Raw genomic sequence first — 22,045 nt, forward strand, 5'->3', positions numbered from 1 at the left:
TATTGGAGCATAAGCTTTCTTGCCACAGGACTCTTTGTTGCTTTTTACAGATCCAGACTAACAGGGCTAGCCCTCTGAAACTAGTTATGCTTGGTGCTCTACAAACAGAACAAAAAGATGGTCCTCCTGACCCAAAGAGCTGACCGTGTGGAGGGCTGTCAACCTCTTGCATAAGAACATAAGGAAGGCCATGGTCTATCTAGCTCACTATATTGTCTTCTGACAGTGGCCAGTGCCAGAGGGAATGAACAGAAAAGGGCGATTGAGTGATCCATCACGTGTCGCCCACTCCCGGCTTCTGGCAGTCAGAGGTTTAGGGACACCCGGAGAATGGAGTTGAATCTCTGACCATCTTGGCGAATAGCCATTGATGGACCTGTCCTCAACAAATCTATCTAATTCTTTTTGGAACCAAACTTCTCTTCAGAGGTCAAGTTTTCTAACCCTTTAGTCATTTTTGTTGCTCTGCTTTGGACACTGTCCACATCTTTCCTAAAGTGTGGTGCCCAGAGTACAAATTGTGTGGAATTTTCTCCTGGAATTTTCTCTTCGTGGCACTAACTTCTGTGAACAGAGGAAGGACATGGATTTAGATGTGTATCTGGTCCTTGCACTTCCCCTTGGCACCTTTTCAAACTTCCACCTTAACCAGTCTGGGCTACGCTGCTTTTGTATCCATTTTCTTCACTTTAGTTGTTGGCTCTTTTTAAGTATGTAATGTAGCATCCCATTTCTACTAGCTGGCAGTGCTGCTATAGGGTTGTGCTAAACGTCCAGTTTCCCTTTATTTGGGTAACAAATTTTGGTTATTCTACTAAAAACAAGCCAGGGAAAAGGCTTCCAATTGCCAGTACATAAATGGTTCTGTGCCGTTGTTTGAATTAAAAGGGTTTTTTGAATGTAAACCGTCCCCGGACGTGTTAGAAGCTTAACCACAGCAGTGCTGGCGCCGACACATAAGAACAAGAAGGTGAAACTGACTTCTTCATCCAAACTGAGAGGAATGCAGAAAAGTAAACCCTATAAATCTGAGAAAGGAGTCAATTTAAAAAAAAATAGTGTCAAAGATCTGAGGATGGCTTTAATGATGAGATAAAGATTTAAGGCACTGAGTCCAAATAAATAAATAAATAAAAAGCACTTAAGTGCATCTTAACTTTAAATAATGCTTAAGTGCTTTGTTGACTTGGGTGCAAAATTAATTCCTTTGGCTCTCTCCTGTGTTCCAAAGCCCACTGAAATCAATTGATTTCCGCTCAGTGTAATGGGCTTTGAGTCAGGCCCGTAATAAGTAACCAGGGTAAATGGCCTCGGGTTTACCATGAGTTTCTTTAAATGCTTTCAGATGACTGTTTGGAAAATCCACACTTTATCCTATTTTAGGTTTTTTTTTATTCTTTGTAGAGGATTGTCGACAACTGTGCTGGAATCTGCTACCAAGCTGGAATTGTGCCTCCTGTTAGTTGTGTTAAATTAGAAACACAGAGCATGAATAATGGAAGGTCTTTGTGGAATGCCAAGATTTCCTGCCCAAATCCTCCCACTTTTTCGGATGCTGATGTTACCTGCATGGAGCATGCTTAGATGCATTTGCTTAGCAGCGCATCTCTCGTTGTTTGCCAGTGTCTCCTAACTTCCTGTTTTGCCTCCATACCTGGTATTGGTTTTACATTGTATGAATTAACAGTTTAGTAAATGAATAAAGTATATTGGCTTTCCAGTTGGTGTATCAAATAAGCCACCACTTTCCAGCGTTCTCTGACCCCCTCATCCTGGATTAGCACTTTGGGATTATCCCATGATGTTTATCCCTAGATTTATTTATTTTTATTCTCACTGGTCGCTTTCTCACCCAGCGTTAAGACCGGAGAGGGATTGGCTTCAACCTGTTGCAGACACACGAGCAAAGGTCTTAAGCATCCCAGCGTACATCTACGTTGCAAAAAAACAAATCAAACCCTGCGGCAGCAAGTCTCGGAGCTTGGGTCAGTTGACTTGGGCTTGCGCTGCTAAATATAGCAGTGTAGATGTCCCACACCTGCTGGAACCTGGGCTCTGAGAACCAGCAAGGTTGGGGAGGGGAGAGGGTCTCAGACCGTGGGTTCCAGCCCAAGCAGGAATGTCTACACTGCTTTTCAGTTGACCCAGGCTCTGAGACACTCTGCCATGGGTTCCTCCCCCACCTGTTCACTCATTTGTCATAACAGAAACCTGCCACGTATCAAAGCTACATCCTCTTGCTTTGTGGGGTCAGAGCTTCATGTTAACTGCTCTGTCCTTCTGGTTGGCTGCTTCTTTCTCAGCCCTCATGCGCTCGTGTGGTGGTCACACAGCTGGCCAGAGAGAGTCCTGGTTACCTGACCATCACACTGCTCTGGTTGGATCAAGGACTCCTTGCTATTATATGTTCCTGACTAAACTTCTAGAGGCCCACAAAGGTTTTTTTCCACCCAGCCCAACATCTCTCTGACTGTTCCATGCATGCATCTCTAGCCACCCTCCCCTGCGCTGCTTATAGTGAATATTAATGACGGCATAATAGATACGTTACAGCTAAAACTGACCATAACTTAAACATCCTCAGCTCTGTGGCCTCTTCTTTCTCTGGATTCTACTTAGCCTCCAAAAGTGGGAAGTCCCCCAAATAGAGGATCTGGATTATTGCTCGTCATCCTTGCTTCCCATTGGTACCCTCCATCTAGCTTGACTTGATGGGCAAAAGTCCCAGCCTGTGCTGTGTGTCAAACAAACAGTTGTCAAGCACTGGTGTGCACCCTCCTCAAACCACGCTACTGACTCTCTCTGGGCAGTGAGTTAAAGCTATAGTGACTGTGCGTGACCATCGTTTTCCAAGCCTGAAAGTGGAGAGGTTGAAACATACTTGCGCATCTTGTGTGTGTGAATTCTCCCCTGTTGAGATGCTGGATTTCAGTTTCTAGTGGCCGCAGGCAGACGTTTGAGCACAGCTGAGAGGATCGCAAACTGTCACCTCATTTTCTTTTTCCAGCACAAACCATTTTTTTTAGCATCACTTCACTTCCTGTCCCCCCACCCTCCGGTGCAAAAATAATCTTCTGAATTGATCCCTTTTTCTGAGGACTGGATGATATTAATATTATGGAACGCAGCATGGTTTCTTTCCATAGCTGTGAACTGAGTAAGCCTAAAAAAACAACACCTCCGCCCAATAATACCATTATAGCTGTAGAAATTCAGACCCTGTAAAAGAGATTCAGCATCTGCTGTGTGCTCATGTATAAATACTGTCTTGTTTTTTCATTACACTTTGCACTGTGCTGATCTGGGTTTAGCATTTACTGTGAAATCCTTTTGAACTTCAGCATCGGAATTTAAGATACAATAGTCCAAACTGTAACATTCCAGTTTTCAACTCTGTGCAATTCATTGGAACTGTGGAACTCCTTGCCACAAGATATCGGCGAAGCCAAGAGCTTCACCAGATTTAAAACAGGACTGGACATTTATATAGCTAACAAGAATATCCAGATTGACAAGGGTAAATATACTGGTAGGGGTATATATGGAAGGGATAATAAACCCTTATGTGTCAGGGCATATGTCAGTGGCTAACTACTGGGGGCTAGGAAGAAGCTTTCCTTGGGGGTAGGTTATCCCATAATTGCCTTCTGTAGGTGTTTTACAGTTTCCTCTGAAGCAGCTGGTGTTGGCCACTCAGACACTGGACTAGATGAGGTAGTGCGGGTCTAGTGGTTAGGGCACTGGATTTGAGAAGCAGAACACTGGTTCTATTCCTGGTTCTGCCCCTCTCCGGCTGAGTGACCTTGGATGAGTAATTCCCCTTCTCTGCCTTTGTCTCCTTCCATCCTTTATCTGTAACCCATCCTTTAGTTAGCTTGTCTAGTTAAGTTCTTTGGGGGCAGAATCTGTGGGTCTAGGCAGCGCCTGGCACAATGGGGCCCTGATCTCAGTTGGGGTCTGTAGGTGCTACCATAATAGACTGCTGCAGTGTGTCAGTGGCTCTCAACCTTTCCCGACTCCTGTCCCCCTTTCAGGAGTCTGAACTGTCTTGCGCACCCCAAGTTTCACCTCCCTTAAAAATGACCTGCTTACAAAATCCAACCTAAAAATACACAAGCGTCACAGCGCACTAGTACTGCAAAAGTGCTGATGTTCTCATTTTTACCACAGCATGATAAAATAAATCGATTGGCATATAAATACTGTGCTTACGTTTCAGGGTATCGCCTACAGAGCAGCATAACCAAGTCTGTATGAAATTTTAGTTTGTATCGACTTTGCTGGTCCTTTTTATGTAGCCTGTGGTAAAACCAGGCAAATATCTAGAGGAGTTGGGTGCCCCCTGGCAGATCTCTGTGTACCCCCAGTGTTGTGTCCCGTCCCCCCACCCCCGGCTGAGAACCACGGCAGTCTGGCAATTCCATGCTCCTGTTGAAGCCAATGGAAGTCTTACCACTCACTTTAATAAGAGCCAGAAACAGGCCTTATGGTACATGTCCTTGGGCACCCTGTACCTCTGTGCACTCTCTGAATTGGTCAGAGAGTTATAGAATTTAAGGCCGGAACTGGCCACCGAGTCATCTAACCTCCTGCCGCTAACCCGTGCTCTGTTCCCCTGGCACTGAGCCCAGTCACTTGGCAGAGACCAAAATATTACAGCCCAATTCGCGGTGGTATTGGACCTTCCATTAGAGTCCAGCCTGACGTGCAGAATAAGCCCCACGGTCTCAATATTGCACTCGTGGCATTGAACCATTACGAGAGCGAGGGCTGGGTTTCTCCAGCTCATACGCTCGAAAAGAATGCTTTTGTTTTATAACCCTGGAGGAAATTCCTCTTTCACGAGGTGCCAGATTCTGAGCTAAGTTCAGACAGCATCCAACTTCTCCCTTAACAAAAAATGGAATGGCTGGAATTGACTGGAGAGTTCGTTGTTGGCGTAAGTCATTGGACTGTCAATTTTCCTCTTTTTTTATTTTTAATGGGTCTTTGCTTCAGTCCCCTGCCCTGGCTTTAATGATCTCCTGCTGCTTGAATGCTTGAAAGAGAGTCGAAACGCATACCAAGCATCTGGGAGCACAAGCCTAAATAAAAGGAATATGTGTCGTCGATACTGGTGGAAAAACCTTCACCCCAAAAGCAAGCTAGGATAAGGGAGCAACTATCCACCCACCAGCAGCTTTTCCTGCATTGTCCTTGTTTGCATTCAGTCTTAGTGCCGTCTTGCCACGGCTCCTTTACCAAAGCCAGAGACGACCCGATAAAATTTCCCTTCTCTGTCTGACTTGGCTGTCATTGGGCGACTCCAGTTGAGAGTGACGCCTGCGCTTTAAATGCCATGGACCGGCTTCCTCACGCTGTGATACACGCAGTGAGTTCTGATGGATCACCGGGGCTGTGGGCCTGGCTTGGCCGACTGAAAAGTTGCAGTAACTTAGCATCAGACGTGTTAGTGCACTTACAAAATGTCCCTCTGCAAATCTCAAGGGAGAGGTGGTATGGACTAGAGACCAGAGCAGCATCTGGGCCTCAAGGGAGCTGGCTGTCAGACCGCTACTCTGTGAACTAAACCATCCCACCTCCCACCTAAACCTACAGCTGCCTTGCTGGGGGGTGGCCTGTTCGCAATCTACCTGCAGTAAGGTCTTGTCTAAACACACACAGCATCCCAGTGAACTACACTGGTACAGTTAAAGCAGTGCGGACACCTTCATTTGAATGCTGTTAGATCAGGATAAAGGGGTTTATACCAGTGTAGCTTATTTCCATATAGGAAAGGAAATAAGTTATCAGGCTGTAAGGCGCTTATATTGCATCCGCGCTTGAAGTTGTACCGTTATAACTGTATCGGTAAAATTAATCACCACCTAACCCACGTAGTTATCCTGGGTCAAAAGCTGTCTACCAGGCCTTTCTGCTTCAATCGGCCTCAGTCCTGCGCTGGCAGACACGCTAGCGAGGGGTGAATAAAGACATTTGTGTTACCAATGTGTGGTCCAATGCGGCCAGTTTCTGCAAAGCTGTTGTGGCTGCTTGGCTCTAAACTCCGTTACCCATCTTTGATTACAGGAAAAAACCATTTTGTTGAGTTAATGATCCTAAATGCGCCTCCCTGTGTGAAAGAACATACATCTCCAGCAATTCCCCCTGCTTTCTACCCACACACACACACTTCTGATTTTTACAGGGGAAAATCTCTCTTAACTCTGCATCCCTTATGGTATCTGTTAGCCTAGACTTAAATCTACAGCCGGTCCATCAAACTTGAGTTCCAATTCAGGGCTGAGTTCATGCTCGCTTGACTCTTAGCTGTGGAATTTTTACCGATCACGAAGTTTGAATGATGAAGTTTAGCAGGGTCTTCGGGTGAACTTTCACAGCACGTTCACTGGCCAATCCCAGAGGGGGTAGTCTTCCGTTTCTTGTTGAAAACCCGTAGTGGTGAAAAGCTGCACTGACTGGCCAGAGCCGGCGGAGGCTTGTGTCCAAATACATTAGAGCATTAGGTGGCATTTTGGAAGTAAAGCTTGCATTTTGAACAGGGAATCCCATAGGCAGGACCCAAAACAAGTTAATAAGGCAGATTTCACAGTTGGAACTAACAGCTGTGTGGGGGAGAGGGTTAAGTGAAAGAATCTTAACTTTTTTAAACCTGCACGTGATTGACTTAAAAGGGGAAGGGAACAGAATAAACTAGGGTAATTAAAACACTAGTTCTAATGCTATTCCGGCAGCACCTGGCCCTCCCCATAGTGCTGGCTGTTGTCCAGACGTTCAGGGTACATCTTCACAGGCTAAAAGCTAGCCGGTGTGTGAGTAGCCGCGCTGCACCGCCCTGGCTGAGTTACCCCGTCCTCACTAGCACGGCGCTTTCCCCGTGTGTGTCGCTAGGGCTTCTGGGACACAACCCTTGGTTCTTAGCTGAGTCTCTCCCAGTGAATGGTGAGAGAATTTCTGTCTTCCTGGGCCCATTGGAGGGGAGGGCACTGGGAAGACATTGGGGGGACTCACCTGTGCCAGTTGGCCTGGGTTGAAAGCACAATCAAAGTTGGGTGAGAGGGTTTGGTGTGTGGACAGGAGTGGGGTTAGGAGTAACCTCAGCTCTGTAGTGAAGACAACCCCCTAGTGCGAGGCAGTCCCTGCACTGAAGAGTTCCCAATTTAAACAGACAAGCCGAAGGGGGGCAGAGAACGGAGCGGTTATACCCATATTATAGATGGGTAATTGAGGCTTGATGTGATGTGACCAAGGTCGTGGGAAGAACGTGTGGCAGAGCCCACACTGAACCAGATTTTTTGAGAGCTAGTCCAGTGTCTTGTCACCCTTCCTCTCTGTCAGTACTTCAATTCCTGGTTTGGACCCGATGCCCCTCATGATCTGCCAGCATCCTGCAGTAGAACGTGTGTCGATGATGCCACTTGCAAGGTTAAAACAATTCAGTGGCATTAATCCTGTCAAGTCAATGGGATTTCCCAAAGGCTTTGTGCAGGGGGGGAAAAAGCTTTTAAAGGTGTTTTGGAAAGGAAAGAGCCCCTGATGTTCCTGGAGTGGAAAGGGAGAGATTTCCTCCATCACGGACATAGAACCAAATAGCCTTCCTGCCCCTGCAGGTTGACAGGTACCAGCAGCCTATGGTCCCTTTTGCAGGACTGGGAGAGAGAAGAACCAGGAGCTCCGAACCTAGCAATCAGAGATCCCGAGGGAAGGGTCCTTGACTAAACCAGAATTTGGCTCTCGCTCCATGTGCCTGCAGGCAGCTGGTGAAGGGGAGTATGGCCGGAGCAACCCGTTTGCCTTCATCCTCCTGAGAGAGCTGCAGCTGAAGGGGTCAGCCTCTCTGCTAGCCGTTGTAGTTTCACCTTGACTCCCCAGGCCTTGCTGCATTTCAGCGCCGGGCCTTCACGGTTGTGATCTGTGATTGCAATCCGGTGATGATCTCAAAGGCTCATTTGGGGTGACTGATGCCTGTTCTGCTGTCAGATGCGGGTACAGTGCAGTCTAGACGGTCCTTCCAGCAAGCAGGAGGTGCAGAGAAAAGCCTGCTGCATTCCTACCATTCCCTCTGTGCTCCGGCGGCCTAGTGTCTGAGGGCTGTAACTTGCATGTGCCTCAAGCCCCCCTTTTTTTTTTTTTGGCAAACTGGGAATGCTTTCCTGGGAGTGCGGGCTAGTGGTTAGAGCAGCATACAGGCTGTCAGGACTCCTGGGTTCTCTTTCTGTCTGGAGGAGGAGAGTATGGTGGTGTGGTTAGAGCAGGGCACAGGGCGTCAGGAAGCTGGGGTTCTATTGAATCAGGGAGGGGAGTGCGTGGACTAATGGTTCGAGCAGGCTGGGTCCTGGGTTCTAGTCCTGACTCAGGGACGGAAATGGGTAGACCCGGGGACGGGACTGGGGCCTTGGGGGTTACGTTCCCAGGCTATGGGACGAGTGTGTTGCGAAGTATTTTAGTCTTCACATGGTTAATCCCTTTCGAGTTCTCTTCATCGCACAGTGGGTTGCGTCGAAAACAGCCGTCCAAACCGTTCTCCTTTGAAAGCCCCGGCTCCTTTTATCCGCTGTCCATAATAGGCCCTGCTTTTAACATTCAGCTCCACGGGGCGCGCCACAGAACCTTTCTAACCCTCTCCGTTTCCAGCTGAATGGATTCCTCCTTTTATTCTATCTTCATTAGGAGCGAGAGGCGGCTGTGATTCCCCAACGCCTTCCAGCAGTTGGAGGGGACGGAGTCTCCCCCCCCCACACACACACACACCCTCGGGAGCTGTTCCCCATCAGCTGAGACGACTTCGCCTGCAGTCAGCCTTTTTCCACCCTGGCTATTGGCAGCCGGCTTTGCTGTGAGCGCGGGGTGGGAGCCGTGCCTGAGAACTGGCTGTACCGAAGCTTCCTGCAATTTCCAACAGATGGTGTCTTGCATAATGACCCCTTTCATTGAAGCCAGGCTTGGGATGTCCCCGGCCAATCTCTCTCCGAGGCGGCTTCCTGGGCTGACACGCACCTTTTTGATTCGGAAAAGGAAGCCGTTTCTGAAGCTGAGGCGGAGAGGGATCGGGGCCCGCGTTCCACTCACCTCTTGCTTGAAGTAATCTCTTTATAGCTATGCACGCAGCGGCGTAGGGCTTGTCTACACTAGGGTGCGGCTATGGCCCTATACCCCCCCCCCCATAGTGTAGACCCATCCTACAACGACAGATGGGTTTTTGTGTTCCTTTAGATACTCCCCACCCCTAGGTGCCAGCAGCTTGGTTGCTGGAAGCGTTCTCCCATTAGCCTAGCTGTATTTACACTGGGTGGTGTTGGCCGAGCCGTGGCCTGGAGGGGGGTGAATTTTTATGACCTTGAGCTAAGTTCTTAAGTGTAGACCAGGCTTTAGTTTTCATAACTGCCTGGAGAACGCCTGAGCTGGCTTCGCTTAACGGGAAAAGAAACTTCTGCTGGATTCCAAAAACGAAATGGCTGATGAGTGCCAGCTGCTTTGAGATGATGGCGGCTTAGTTAAGAGACCTAGCTTGGGGGACGGGGGTTCTAGTCCCCGCTCTGCCACCGGCCTGCTGGTGCCCGTGGGCAAGTTACTTCCTAGCTCCGTGCCTCAGTTTCCCCTCTCACCTTTTTCCCTTGTCTGTTTAAACTGTAAGTTCTTCATTGCAGGAACTGTCAATCATGTCTGTACAGCTCCTAGCACTAGTCTCAATTGGAACCTCTAGGCACTACGGTAATAAATTCCCCTAGGTCTTTAACTTCCAGAGTGCAGATAGCATCTCTCTTAGCCCCCCAGCTCCCATTTCTTTCCCCTGAGCAGAACTGCCGCAAACGAAAATTCCAGGGTCCTGTGTGCTCTGAACCCTCTTGTTTGCCCATCTCCTCTGGGCCTCCTTCCACGTCCCCAGTGCTTGTTTCTGGGCGCGTGAGATGTCCGATCAGCCAATAAAATGAAGCCAGGCTAAGGAAATTTGCCGGGCGTGACTCCTGCGGGTGGATCTCCCTGGGTTGTTAGCGGAAGACTCCAATGTTGCTTTGGGGAGGTCGAGGAAGCTAATACGTGTCGAACGGCTGAAGTTGCCAGCACTCATCCTACGTACGACATGGACCCACAGTTTAAATGGTACAAGCTGTTCCCATGTTTGCATAGAATGTGCCTTGCCATCGATTAGAGCCGTGCTGTAGGCGGGGCCGTTGGGATAGTGGGGCTGTTAACGATCCTTGTGCTTCGGGTAGTAATATTTACAACGTGTGTTCCAACGGGGGCTCTTCTCACCCTGACTGTGTGGGACCTGACTCTGGGGATCAGTGAGATACTCCGACCCACGCTCAATAGCTGGGAGCGGCTCTTTAATGCGACTCTTTACCGCACGTGATATTAAAAGATGGTTTGGTTTAATTGACCGTGTTAACCAGTTGAAGTTGATACAATAATACGTAGTCAGTCATTTTGCAGTGAGAATTTTACATATATAATACACACTCTCTCTCTCTCTCTCTCTCTCTCTCTCTAAATAGTTCTCATACCGTTTCAATATGAATGGATAGTGCGATAGTAAATGAAACAATGAATTCACGCTCCTGTGACTCCCTTGGCTACCATTGGTCACTAATTTGGCTCCTGAACCATTGAGGCCTGAGTATCACAGCTGTATATCATCAAGAGATGACTTGATTAGAGTATAAAACTCATAGATTTTAAGGGGATCATTGTGATCATTTAATCTGACCTCCTGCACATTGCAGGCCACAGAACCTCACCCACCTACTCCTGTTATAGACCCCTAACCTCTGGCTGAGTCACTGAAGTCCTCAAATCATCGTTTAAAGACTTCAAGTTCTAGAGAATCCATCATTTATGCTACTTAAAACTTGCAAGTGACCCGTGCCCCCCGCTGCAGTGGAAGGCAAAAAACAAACAAACAAAAACAGGGTCTCTGCCAATCTGACTTTGGGGAAAATTCCTTCCTGACTCCAAATCTGGCAGTCAGTTAGACCCTGAGCATGTGGGCAAGACCCACCAGACAGACACCTGGCAAAGAATTCTCTGTAGTAACTCAGAGCCCTCCCCAGCTACTGTCCCATCGCCAGCCATTGGAAATAGTTGCTGCTAGCAGTCGCAGATCGGCTACATACCATCGTAGGCAGTCTCCTCATACCATCCCCTCCATAAACTTATCAAACTCAGTCTCAGTCTAGTTGGTTTTTTCCCGCACTGCTCCCCTTAGGAGGCTGTTCCAGAACCTCGCTCCTCTGATGGTTAGAAACCTTCATCTAAGTTCAAGCCTAAACTTGTTGATGGCTGGTTTATATCCATATTATGTTATATTAAATAACTCCCCTCCCTCCCTGGTATTTATCCCTCTGATGTATTTATAGAGAGCAATCCCATCTCCCCTCGGCCTTCTTTTGGTCAGGCTAAACAAGCCACATTCTTTGAGTCTCCTCTCATAACGTAGGTTTTCCATCCCTTGGATCATCCTAGTTGCCCTTCTCTGCACTGTTCCAGTAGGGTTAGAATATACCAGGAACGAAAAGGCTCTTGAATCTAGCAGAAAAAAGCAGAACAAGCACCACTGGGTGGAAGTTAAAGCCAGACGAATTCAAATGAGAACCCAGTCACTCATTTTGACCAGTGAGGGCAATTAACCAGTGGAACAAACTGTCACGGGCAGATGGGGGATTCTCAAGCTCTTGATGGCTTCAGATCCAGACTGGCTCCCTCTCTGGAAGATGCTTGAGCCTAATACAAGACATTGGGTTCAATATAGAGATAACAGAGGGATTCTCTGGCCCGTGCTATGCATGAGGCCAGACTAGATGATCTAATGGTCCTTCATGGGCCTAAAAATCTGTCTCTAACTGGCCTTCATTGTTGTAGTATCTCTGGCCAGGTCTACACTACAGGGGCTCTACCCACAATAGCTACGGCCCTACGCTATAACCCTGTCGTGTAGATGCAGATTACAGCAGCGGAAGGGGTTTCCCCATCGTTGTGGGAATGCCACCTCCTCGTGTGACAGTAGTGAGGTTGATGGAAGCATTCTGCCACCCACCCACCTGCATCTATGTGTAAAATATAGGTCAGCAAAGCGACAGTGCTCGGGGGTGGATTTTTCACACCCCCGTGCAGCGTAGCTGGGCCGACCTCGCGTTTAAGTGCAGACCGGCCCTCAGTCGCTCGGTGTCACTAATGAATTTTGTCCTTGTCACCTCCCTGGGGGGAGCAGCACGATTAAACCAATTTCCTAGATGGGTCTTGGAGACCCAGAGCGCGAGGTGCCTTGCCACAGACCCTCTGGCAGCCAGTAGCCGAACTTGTGGTCCCCCTGTTCCAGTCGCAGTCCCTCCTCCCATGTCGAATCTCAAACAGTGGAAGACTCTTGCAAACATGCTCCAGGTCCCATCAGCTGAATCCTGCTCAGCTCTGTTTAGACTGCAGGGACAGCTGCATCAACCTACCGAGAGACGGGCCCAGTCCCCAGAAACTTACCACCTATATAGACAACAGGTAGAAGGGGAAACGGACTTGCCCAAGGTCACCCGCAGCTCAGTAGCAGTACTGGAAACCGGGTCTCCTGAATGCCAAGGTGGTGCTGTAAGGATAAGGCCTAAAGCCTAAGGCAGTTGTCCCCAACCTGTTTTGTCTGGCGGGTGCTGGACGATGAGCCACGGAGGACCGTGGCGGCGGACAAGCATCTGCCAAAATGCCGCCGACAAGCGGCGTCATCCAGAGGCGTCGCTGCCAAATTTTGGCGGCATTTCGGCAGCGACGCCTCTGGATGACGCCGCTTGTTGGTGGCATTTTGGCAGATGCTCGTCCGCCGGCCAGTACGCGGGCGCACTTAGACACCCCGGCGGGTGCCATGGCGGGGGACCCCTGGCCTAAGGCCTTCGTCTGCAGCCAGATTAAAAGAGCGGCCGAGCAGTAACCGTTAGCAGGAAGTCCCATCCTCATATTCCATCTAAATCACATTAAAACACTGTCATATCAGGCTGTTAAGAAGGAGACCCTGTCCTCATGGCACCACTATCGCCAGATAACGAAACAGATCTTGAGATGGTTAAAGAAAACTTAGTCTGACAGCATCTGTCTGGCAAGAAACCACTTCTCAATAGTTGTGAAATCCTCATTTCTTTGTTGTTTTGTCATTCTGGTTCCCACTTCCCTATTGTTTATCTGTATGGTCTCTGGTTCTTTAATTGTTTCTGTCTGTTACATAATTAATTTTGCTAGGCGTAAATTAATTAGGGTGGTGGGATAGGACTGGTTAGAGAATTTTGTTACGCTATGTTAGGATTGGTTAAGGTACAGCTAAAAAAGACTTAAATTCACTCTCTAAACTGGGGTCCAAAAGGAAGTTCTTTGGGAACCAACACCAGGACACAGCCCCAAAGATCAGAGCGGCCAGACCTCAACACTCTGCCAACGACGCCGTGCAGAGACTGAAGTCCCCCAGATGGACCTGATCCTGACTGGCCATGAAGAAAAGTTCATCTGTCTTATTGGGAGCGGTGAGCCCTGTCTGTGCAGCGTGTGCAGTCTGGTTTGGGTGATTGTTAATGAATAGAGGTGATGTAGGATATTACTGTGTAAGGCTCTTTCACCGGTAAAAGGTCCTGCAAACCTGCAGAAGTAGTATACACCCAGAGCCCTATGGATTGGGAAAGGGGGTGGGTACTTACATTGACCAGGTTAGTTGCACCCTGAGCCCTATGGATTGGGTAAGGGCAGGTGCTTTTCGCCTGGAGCCCTACGGCCTGGGAAAAGGTGGGGTGTCCGAATGTGTGCAGGTAACAGTGCCTCGGCCATGCCGCCTTCCAGGAGTGAGTGACTCTGGCAAAAGGCCCCGAGCTTCTGTGTTGCCCACAGGCAACGGGCTCACCAGGGGATGTTTCTAGCTTCCGGGGCTGCAGTGTAGCCTGAGTGGATGGCTGTGGAGGATGTGCAAGGCCGACTGGACTCCAGCTCCCTCTCCAATGTGCGCTGCCGCATCGAAATGGGGGTGCAGGGGGTTGTGTGTGTGTGTGTGTGTGTGTGTGTGTTGGCTCTAGCACCAGCCGTGTCTTGGAGACACACAGCCAGCTCCTTGGGCGGGAGCAGAGGGAACTATTTCCACTTAGAATCCAAACAGTCTCACCTAGCTTGAAGGGCTGGGCCTAACTTACTGTTCAAGGATGGGGATAGCTGCCCTGCCCTGCCATGGCTGGATCTGTAGCATCGGCTCCCCCTGGACACTCCTCCCCAGCAAGTCAAAGGTCCTTCTCTGATTGCGGATCAGTGGGAAAGCATTTACCTCTCCTTTACCTCGCATTAAAATTACACGTCAAATTGAGACCCTTGAATTCTAGGAATCTGAGCTGGAAGTCTGGGAGTCAGGACTCCTGGGTTCTGTTCCCTGCTGGGGTGGGGGGGAGTGTGATCCGCTGGGTAGAGCAGGGATCTGGAAGTCAGCTCGGCCCCTGCCTCATTGTGTGACCTCAGGTGCGTCATGGTGTCTTGCTGTGCCCGGTGCCTCAGTTTCCCCATCTCTCTTCTCCGTATAATACCACTTCATTCCTTTGCCAAGTGCTTGGAGAGCCCCAGCTGTGCCACATTACAGACAAGCAAAATATAATTAGAACTGGCGTCTCACTGTGATTTTTATAGCACAGCAGTGCCTGCCTTGGGTACCTTGTTCACTGGGGAAACTCACCTGCTGACCACGCCCTCTGCTATTTATAGCTCTGTGTTTACTCTGTTGCTGTAACCTGCTGCAACCTGTCTAGAACGCTACACCATCCCTGGGCTGGCCGCTGGGGCACGTGACATTGCAACTGCTTTGCAGCAACAGAGCAAAAATAAGGCTCCTTGCCCAGGCTTAGAAGTTCTTTCCTCTCGCTCACCCCTGGCAGCCCTGTAGACAGCACAGCTGTGCTGCCGGTGTAGGTTAGGAACTCTGCCCTGAAGGATGGCCTCTTAGTCGGTGAACGTGCAGCGCCTAGCGCGGTGGGGCCCTGATCTCTCTTGGAGCCTCGAAGTGCTACCATAATAAACAAGAGTACCCGCTACTTCTGCGTTAGGACATCAGGAACTGTTTTTTAACTCACAGGCTGCTTGGGGGCTGCTCCATTGACCCTCCATGAACAGAGCTCCAGTGGCCTGGAACGCATGTGGCCAAGTGGCTGAATGAACCCCTTCCTTTGTGTCTTAGGCCTTTGGCCTATATCATGTGTGACTCCCACTCTCCCCATTAACCAGCTTGCCCCACCTCCACGCACACTGCGTGGCCTCTGAAGCGTCATCTCCTCTTAGCTCTCGGCCGTAATAATCTGTTTCAGACCATAATTGGCCAGCGTCTAAAATGGTCCCTGCTGGGACCAGCAGTGCAACAACAGAGGAACATAAAAGAACAGAAGCTCCTCGTGGGGTTTTTGCTTGGAGCTAAGTTTGTCTTTCAAGGGAACGCAGGCCCAGGGCTGGAGGAGTTTCTCTCTCTATGGGAACAAACCCCTCTGTGCCGTTAGAATTTACGGTCGAATGCTGATTTGCAGCAGATGTTGCATATCGCAAGTGACTGCCTGGCTTCTTCACAGCAGCTTGCCTGTCTAGAATTGGAGCAGACAATATTTGTGTAAGCTGGGAAAACAATGTGGGTATTTTCCTTTCCAAAAGGCAGAGCTAAATAAACTCGAGTCTGAAACTTATTTTACCCTTTACTCTGCCCCGCCCTGACCTCACCCTGAGGGACATTTTTGTGGCTGGAAATTTTCTTTAGTTTCCGTTTAAGCTTTGTTTGTATTTTTTAAATAGACAAGATGGAGCAAAGCGGGAGAGTGCATCTAGTAGGGAAATAATAAACTGATGGACGGGCTAGGCAGTAACTTTGAAAGCCCTGAGAGCTCAGGCTGAGATCCTGGCAGAGTTGGCTAAACCCCTCTTCATGCTAACTTCAGTAGCTGCTGTTTGACATCCTCCTGCAAGTGTTAGCAACATCATGTGATGAGACTACGTCTTCCCCCCAATACAGAACAGAAATATTTGCCTTTCCTGCATTATTACTGATAATCCTATCATTTCCATCGAGTAATGGACCGATACCATTGTCAGAATTCTTTTTGTTCCTACTATACTTTAGAAACTACTGCACATTGTCCTTAACTCTGCTGGCCATAGATTTCTCCTTGTATCTCTTTGTTTCCCTTATCAATCTTCTACACTTCCTAGCTTCCGATTTATATTCAGTACTACCAACTTCCCCTTTCTTCCATTTGTTATGTTGTTTTTATAGCTGCCTTCACTTCCCCTCTAAATCAGTTTTTTAACCAATATGGCCATTGTCCTCCATTGTGGCTTTTTGGGAATCTACTAAAGTCTTCTTAAACAATTCCCGAAGATCAGTAACAGTTTTCTGATTAAATTTTTCCTCCCAGCAGATCTGGCTCCTAATTATTTTCAGCGTTGTGAAACTGGCCCTTTTAAAGCACCGAGTATATATATTACTGCTCTGGACTTTATTCTGTTTGCACTTTATAAGTGTGATCAAGTCCTGACTACTTGTACTTAAACTTCCAGTAATTTTCAGCTTGGTTAACAGCTCCTTTTCATCCGTCAAGACAAGGGCTGATATAGCACGCGGGAGGCTCTTTAGGAAGAAAAGTGAAATCCGTATAGGCACAGATGGCTGGAACTGTAACAGCAACATCGTGCTACATTCAACGGGGGTCTCATTAGATAGGGGGCAGGGTTTGGGGCATGAGCTGTAGGGGTAGGTGCCGGGAGCCATGGGTTCTAATCTTGACTGTGCCACTGCCTTGCTCTGTGGACATGGGCAAGTCACTTGAACCCTCTAACTGGGTACAAATGCTCGTCTCACAGAGTTTCATTCAGTTAAGGCCGGCAGGGACCATGCGATCACCCAGGCCAGAGAATTTCACTCAGCTCTGTAGTGAGCTCAATAACCTATGATGGCTTCTGCTCAGTTCCTTGCTAGCCATGCCGTACTCGATGCATGAGTCTTAATGCAAAACAAGATCAAAATCTTTACCATTGTGCTCTCTCTCCTCCTTGGCTAATGAACTAAGTTCCAGAATGGCTCTGTTTACAGGCACCATGAACCAAGCCCTCAGGGAGGGGTGAATTGGCATAGTCCACTGCTGTCCACGGGTCCGTATGGACTTACAAGAGCCTTGGAAGTCTCGCTCTGTGCGGTAACCAGCTAAATGCTCCTGGTGGAAGTGGATGCTGCATGTGCAGTGTGATAGAAAGGGCATGAGCCCTACTGGGGTAAAGCCCGCCAGAAATGGGATAACGGAATAGCCGGGGGAGCCCAGGGCAGTGCGTCTACACTGGGGCTTTGAACCACAGCTGCTCTGTGGCCCCAGAACCAAACTCCCCAGCGGAGCTACATGCTTATTCACACCCTGGAGCCTGTGCAAATGAGCTGGGCTTATCTGTTCCCAGGGCTTTGCAGCGTCACAATGCCAATGCTGCTGTCTCCTCCGTCAGCAACTCTGGTGAGTGGCCTTCTAGTTTTCAGGCCAATCGCTCCTGAAGTGAGCACAAGGAGACAGTGGAAATGACCTCCACGTGTACTGGATTAGAGAACGAAATAGCTAATGTGAACATTGGAACCACCGCATTGAGATGAAAGAGGATTGTTCACACCTGAGCTCTTGCTCCAAGATCTCTCCTGCTGCAGTTCTGTGCATGTTACTTTATCCACGGAGTTGCTGTGGGGCTGTAGCCATCAGGAGTGGAGCTGGGGGCAGAGCAAGGGCAAAAGGTGGGCCCTGAGTACCTAGTGAATTGCCCCGGGGCAGTCAGGACCCGGTTTTATTGCACTTTTCCAGAGGACCATCTGCCAGCGTTACCAGCTTAACAAGCTCGAATGCACGTTCCCGTCTCACCCAGCCCTAGAATGCAGTTGCCATGGGCCCAGGCCCAGAGCTCCCTGACACTGGGCTATCCATTACTAGTCCTGTTCATTACGGTAGCGCCGAGGGAGCAGTCAAAAACACGGCCCCCTTGTGCTAGACGCTGCACAGTCACAGAGTAGGAGACAGCTCCTGCCCCAGAGACCAGACTAGCAGGATAGGGGAGCGGGATGGAACAGACAAGGAAGGGCAGGAACATATGAGATTAGCTGATTTGACATTTGGCCAGGACACGGGGGCTTGCATCCTCACTCTCGCTATTTGTACCAGGGGATGTTGTTTATTATGGGATGTCAGGCCCTATGACTTTATGTCTCAGCTGGGAGGGGGCGTCTCTTTCTGCCCGGTGGCTCTGTGGTACCATGACGGGCCTTTGGGTTCAGGACTGAGACGGGGAGATGCCCGTGAGGCGGGGAGCCTGCCTTTCGGTTTCCAATCTAATTTCACGGCATGCTCTATTTCCCCTGGACCGGCACCCTGGAGCCAGCTGATCTATATTGCATGAGCATGAACGAAAACCATAAGGGCATTATCTGATACAGCGCTTGTGCTCCTGCCAGTCTGCATTTCGGCTTGCATGCCTCTTCTGCTCTCTCGCTTCCTGCTTGGCTGATCTTACGCAAGCCCCGCCCAGAAGGAGCGGCCAGTCAAGCATCCGCTGCTCCTGTAGGGTCAACCAGTGGTTCTGCTGGTTGCGTGGGTAGTCCCAGCTCCCCACAGGACCCGGTCCTGCAGTGGTGGGGGCAGCTGCTAGCCAGGGGGAAGTGCTTAGGAGTGAGAGCTGTACCGTCGAGCTGGATTTAGAGTAGGGGTGGCCACGTGGCCCAGGGGGTGGGGAGTCCTGGGTTCTATCCCTGCTCTGCCACTGACCTGCAGGAAAACTCATGAGGAAAATGGCCCCAATCCTGCAAACGTTGTTTAAAATAAGCCCAAAGCGCCAGGCCATGGGTGAGCCCAATGTCTCCCTCCCATCCCAGGAACACGTGGGCAGGGCCGGCTCCAGCTTTTTTGCGGCCCCAAGCGGCGAAGCAAAAAAAAAAAAAAAAAAGATAAAGCAATTCGGCAGCGGGTCCTTCGCTCCCTGTCTTCCTCTTCGGCGGCACTTCGGTGGCAGCTCAAAGAGGAAGAGAGGGCCTGAGGGACCCGCCGCCGGAGACCCGGACGTGCCGCCCCTTTCCATTGGCCGCCCCAAGCACCTGCTTCCTTCGGTGGGGCCTGGAGCTGGCTGTGCACATGGGCCCTGAGGCGCGTGCACCGTGGTTTTCTTTCGCAAGGATTTAAGCCCTTGCTGTGACTCTCTGCTCCTTTGTGGCACTGAGCAGCTGCCCGGGGATCTCGGGCGTGTACCCAGCTACGGCGTAGCCAGGGCCGGCTACAGGCACTAGCTTAACAAGCAGGTGCTTGGGGCGGCCAAGGGAGAGGGGCGGCACCTGCGGCAATTCGGGGGCGGCAGGTCCCTCACTCCCTCTAGGAGCGAAGGACCTGCCGCTGAACTGCCGCCGCCGATCGCGGCTTTTTTTTTTTTTTCCAATTGCCGCCGCTGATCGCGATCGCGACTTTTTTTTTGTTTTTGCTTGGGGCGGCAGAAATGCTGGAGCCGGCCCTGGGCGTAGCGTTTCAGAAACAAGGGAGCGATGCGCTCTGCTGGGCAGGGGGCTATAGACTAGTCCCCTGCAGGCCATGAACCACAGCGCCAGTGACAAATGGTCACTCAGGCAATAGACTGGAGATGAGACAGGGGCTGAGTTTCAATTGTAGAGTGTAAACCCCTCAGGGCAGGGCCTGGCTTTCTGTTCTATGTTGGTACAGCGCCTATTGCCCATGGGTCCTGATCCACGCCTGGAGCACCTAGGTGATACTGCAGTATGGATAATAATAATACCAGTGACGTTACGCCTGATGTTGTGTATTACGGTAGCACCTACACAGCCGAGCAGAGATCAGGACTTTGTTGGGCCAGGCACGGCGCGGTCACAGGCTGACAGACAGAACGTCCGGTCTAAATAGACCAGACAGACAACGGAGTAGGAGGAGACGCAAAGGCACAGAGAGAGGACCTGCCTTGTCCAAGGTCCCGCAGCAGGGCCACGGCAGAGAGCGCACGTCCGTCACCAGACTCCCCTTGCATCCGGGCATAGGTGCAGTTTATGCCACCGCTCCTCACCCTGTTTGCGTCAGCTCAGATATGTCAGCCCGGGCCGAGAACCTGGGTTCGAGCCAGACTCAGCGTCCCAATAAGCATCTCCCTCTCCCAGCTGTAGATACATCCGTCCACTCTCTCTAACCCTTGAGCTCTAGGCGGAGTGAAAAACTGCACCTGGCCAGGTGCGACTTCAGCATATTCAGGCTGCAGGAGGTTTGAAGAGCCCTGGCAGAGGAAGGCTGGGCCTCCGGATCCCTGGGTTCTAGTCCCAGCTCCGCCACTTGCGGCCTGGGCCAATGACTTATAGCTGATTTGATTCCCGTTGCCTTGATCTCTGTGGTCATTGGATCAAGTCGTGAATATCTCTGCGTCTCACTTCCCGGCGCTTGCTTCCAGTGGCTGGTGTCGCTTTAGACTGTCAGGTGTTTGGGGGAAGGGACTGTTTCATGCTCTGTGGCTGGGCAGCGCCCAGCGGGTGAGGTCATCATCTCAGCCGGCGCCGCATGGTGCTATAGTTCTAATAGCAAACTGCGGCTTCCTGGGGCTACCCAAGCGTGGCGCTGCTTCCCTGTAAAGCCACGCTGGCTTTCAAAAGGAGATGGGGGGCTTTAATAACACTAATCCCTAGCTCTCCCCTAGCATTTGTCAGACCTAGAGTTCAAAGCACTTTACAACAGGGGGGAAGTGTCATTATCCCCATTTAACAGATGCGGAAAGTGAGGCACAGAAAGGGGCAGTGACTTGCCCAAGATCACCCAGCGAGCCAGGAGTAGAACCCAAGCCTGAGTCCCAGGACAGTCCTCTACCCGCTGGACAACATTACCTAACTTGGTGCTGTGAAAGATACCAGCGTGACAGCCTATTCGCAGTGCAAGTTACACATCCATGCTACCTCTCCATGTGCCTTTAGCTGGACTGATCCCCAGGCTCGTTCTGTCAAGCTTCAGGTGTAAACCAACCTCCAGCTAGTGGAGGTCAGGAGGGAATTTCCCCTGAGGGCAGATCATCCCTTGCTGGGGTGCTGGCCGCTGTGGGAGACCGCCGACTGCGGGGCTACTAGCCCCGGGCTTGGGCCCCCCTCTGGCGCTTGCTCTGGCTTTATGCCACAGCTCAGCACCACACGGATGTGAACCCCCGTCCACAACACACAATGGGGCCCACGGCACAGCTCTCTCCTGGCACCGACTTCCAGCGGCTACTGGACTTGAACGGGTGCCCCTGCTGCCCCCATCGCTGTGCCCGGCCACGGAGAGACGGGAGGGGAGCTCAGTCCTTACAGCCCATTTTCCCCTTGGCTTCTCTGCTGTGCCAGTGGGAGCTGATTGAGATGGGGGGGGGGTGGGGGGCTCTGGGTTATAAAGCCATTTGGATCATCTAGTCTGGCACCTCCTTCCCCCTCTGCTGCATAACCCAGGAGCTGGTTTCACCCGGCAGTTCTGCCACTGAGCCCCAGGACGTGCAGCGAAGATGTTTTAAAGGTGGGACTGTTGCAAAAACAACGCTCGTTCTGTTCCACTCTCCAGTCCGGCACCTTCCCTTCCATCTCCCTCTGCAGCCGTCTGCTGCCCTCCCCCCAGACGTCGGCACTGCCAGCCAGCCCAGTTTAAGGGCACTGACCACACTGTGACTATTTGCACAACAGCCGGAGAACCCCCCGAGGGTGCAGTGGCAGCTTTGCCACCTCTATCCGCCCCCCACCAGCCACTCGCATAGGAGGTGGAGAAGGGGCAGGGGTGTGTGGCTGGGGTGGTCCTTTGCGTTGGCTGCTTTGAGGCTGCTAGAGGGCATGGGGCAAACCAGCCTCAGGAGAGGGCAGAGGCCAGCTGCCACCTCCCCGTCCCGGCTCTGCACTGCCACAGGGATGAATCTAGCCTTAGAAGACTATGGTGTGGGCTCAACCCTGGTGGTCCCATAGCCAGGGCCCAGCTGCCATCCCTGACCGCCAAGAGAGCGGGTTCCATGCGTTACCAGGGCCCAACGCAGCCTGGCTTCTGGGTTCTGTGACCTT

This window comes from Chrysemys picta, chromosome 20 (genome assembly GCF_011386835.1).
Source record: "Chrysemys picta bellii isolate R12L10 chromosome 20, ASM1138683v2, whole genome shotgun sequence".
Taxonomy (NCBI): domain Eukaryota; kingdom Metazoa; phylum Chordata; order Testudines; family Emydidae; genus Chrysemys; species Chrysemys picta.